Genomic DNA, 3,255 nt, shown 5'->3' with positions numbered 1-3,255 from the left:
ATGGGTGGTATTCTGCCAAATTCAATTGATTCAGAATATTCATCATAAAAATAATTAAAAACTAATCATAATAGTGGGTATCCTACCAAATTCAATGGATTCAGATTATTCACTATAAAAATAATTAAATATGAATGATAATAGATGGGTATCCTACCAAATTTAATGGGTTCAGAAGAGTATTCACCATAAAAATAATTAAAAACGAATGATAATGGATGAGTATTTTACTGAATTCAATGGATTCAAAGTATTCACCATAAAAATAATTAAAATAAAATTATAATAGATGGAAATCCTACCAAATTCATTTTATTCAAAGTATTTACCTTAAAAATAATTAAAAAGAAAGTTCAATTTGAGTATAATCCAAATTCGAAAAATCCAAAATCAAATGTTCAGTTCTCAAAACTTGTATTTGACCTAATTCCCCAAATATTCCCACTCACACTCATCGAGACATCATTGAATTCTTCAATATGAAAAGAAAAAGAAAGCCTCTAAGATCAAAATCAGTGATGGCTATGGCTTCTTCTTATTCTACCTCGACACAAACTAGGAGCAAAACATTAGATATGCTTTCAACAAATCATTATTTACCAGATGAATGTTGGGAACGTATCTTCAAATTCCTTATCAACCATGACACCATCGACAACCATCGTCGCTACATTCATTTGAAGTCTGTTTCCATGGTATCCAAACAGTTACTCTCCATCACAAATCATCTTCGATCATCTCTCACGATCTATAATCCAACATGCCAACTCTTTTATACCCTCTTCCGTAGATTCTCCAACATCGCCTCCCTCAACCTATCCTCCTACTATGGTGACCTCAACCCTGTTCTTATCCAAATATCTCGTTTTCAATTGAACATCACATCACTCAATCTCTCCAATCAACTCAAAATTCCAGCAAAGGGATTGCGAGCTTTCTCCAAAAAAATTACAACTTTGACATGTCTCGTATGTTCCAACATTGGTACTCTGTATGAAACCGACATGTTATTCATTGCCGATCGCTTCCGTTTCCTTGAGGAACTTGACCTCAGTAACCCTAGGGAGTTCAAATTTGATCGAAACTCCATATTTCTCTCTGCAACGGCTCTTTCATTGGCACTTTCTAGAATCCGCAAAGTTAATCTCTCTCATGATAATGTTTTCTTTCAATTATCAGTCTTTTACTTATTCAAGAACTGTAAGTTTCTCGAAGAGGCTACCATTATTGACTACTGTAGAATCCTGAAGATGGCTTCTATTGTCCTCCAAAGACCAACATTGAGGTCTTTATCCAATTCGAATTCTAAGAGTACGACATCTTTTGAGAATTTTACTTCACATTTCATTGCCTCATTGGTAAGTTTAAAGAGTTTGACTTCTCTTGATTTATTCGCTTGGAAAATATCAGATGAGTTGTTGTCCTCTATAGCAAGGGAGGGTATTCCTTTGACCAAGCTTTTCCTCCATAATTGTGACGGTTATAGTTATGCAGGAATTTTTTGTTTGTTATCCAAGTGTCAAGGTATACAATATTTGGATCTTCAAAAGGCTGATTTTCTAAATGATCAACATGTCATTGAGTTATGTTTGTTTTTGGGTGATTTGGTGTCTATAAACCTTAGTCAATGTAACATGCTAACAGAAGTTGCCTTGTTTTCACTCATTAGAAATTGTCCTTCACTTATTGAGATCAAAATGGAATGGACATCTATAGGAAAAGAGAGTGTAGAGAATTCTAGTTCTTTGATGGATTCTATTGTAAACTATCAACTAAAGTCTCTCTATTTGGATCATTGTCCAGAATTAAGAGATGAAACTGTCATAATGTTTTCTTCCATTTTCCCTAGTTTGCAGCTGCTTGATTTGAATTCTTGTCAATTTATATCCGACCAAGGTATCGGTCAAGTTTTAAAGGGATTTGGTAACATTAGACATTTGAACATATCCAATTGTTCAACAATGAAGCTACTTGTTGGAATGAACTTTGAAGTTTCAAAATTGGAGGTGTTGAATTTGTCACTTACAAGGGTTGATGATGAAACACTTTATGTGATCTCAAAGGGTTGTTTTGGCCTTTTGCAATTATACCTTGAAAATTGTGATTGCGTCACAGAGAAAGGAGTGAAACATGTGGTAGAAAATTGCACACAATTGAGAGAGATCAATCTACAGGGTTGTGATAAAGTGCGTGCCAATATTTCATCGATATTATATTCAAGCATATCTTTAAGAAAGATAATTGCTCCACCACGTTTTCGTTTCAGTGAAAGAAAGATGAAACTCTTCTCGCGTCATGGATGTCTTGTTTCCTAGCATTCTCAAAGTGGTCTACCGAAGTTCAAACTCTTAAACGTAAGATTCTTTTTTATTTTACTTCTACATTATATTTACTTTTATATATTTACTTTTATAAGATTTTCGTGTCATACTTATGGTATTCCTAATTAGCAACATGATTTTACATACTTTCTGCAACACACTTGCACTTTTTTCTCATATGCTATTTTACTCATCTGGGTTTTCTGTGTCTACGTAAGTTGGGATTGTACATTAGAGTTTGACCTAACTCATCCTTATAAAACCGATTGGTAAGGTAAGGAGTGTCACTCTATATAAACTCTTTCAATGCTCTATCTCCAACTAATGTGGGACTTTAGGATCTTCCTAATACACCCCCTCACGCCCAGCATTCTTTTGGGCTTGGTGCGTGGATATTAACGGTGGACAGCCCATAGTCCGATCGATAGGTTCTGATACCATATTTGAGTTTGACCTAACTCTTTCTTACAAAATCGGTTGGTAAGATGAAGAGTGTCATTCTATATAAACTCTTTCAATGCTCTATCTCTAACTAATGTGAGACTTTAGAATCTTTCTAAAATGGTATCCTTATTGCAAACTAGGAAAACATCTAATATACTGGTTGTATGTTCACTAACTCTCAACATGCTTAAATGCATTTATTTTTTGATTTTTTTTATACTTATCTAAAAGAATAAACATAACTTTTTCTTTTATGATACAGTTTAAAATGCTAAGAAAAGGAGAAAAAGCAACTGTCAGAGAACACTACAAATTTAGATACGCAGAAGAGGGTAGAGGTTCATCCAATAATTTTTGTTTTGTTTTGTTTGAAATATGAAGCTATCGAGGCAAAGAAGATTTAACTTTTTTTCACTCTCTTAAGTAAAGCAAAAAGATCATATACTTTTATCTTTTAAATTTAAAAAAAAAATTGCTATGGTCCATATGT

General features: G+C 33.5%; 1 pseudogene; it reads left to right on the top strand.

Annotated features, from left to right (window-relative positions):
* The first annotated feature begins 518 nt into the window (after positions 1 to 518).
* LOC131604622 (F-box/LRR-repeat protein 3-like) lies at positions 519 to 3,032 on the top strand (annotated as a pseudogene).
* Positions 3,033 to 3,255: the final 223 nt, after the last annotated feature.

Source organism: Vicia villosa, linkage group LG5 (genome assembly GCF_029867415.1).
Source record: "Vicia villosa cultivar HV-30 ecotype Madison, WI linkage group LG5, Vvil1.0, whole genome shotgun sequence".
NCBI classification, from domain to species: Eukaryota; Viridiplantae; Streptophyta; class Magnoliopsida; order Fabales; family Fabaceae; genus Vicia; species Vicia villosa.
Note: the sequence above shows the minus strand (reverse complement) of the source record. Positions and strands in the feature narration are given on the sequence as shown.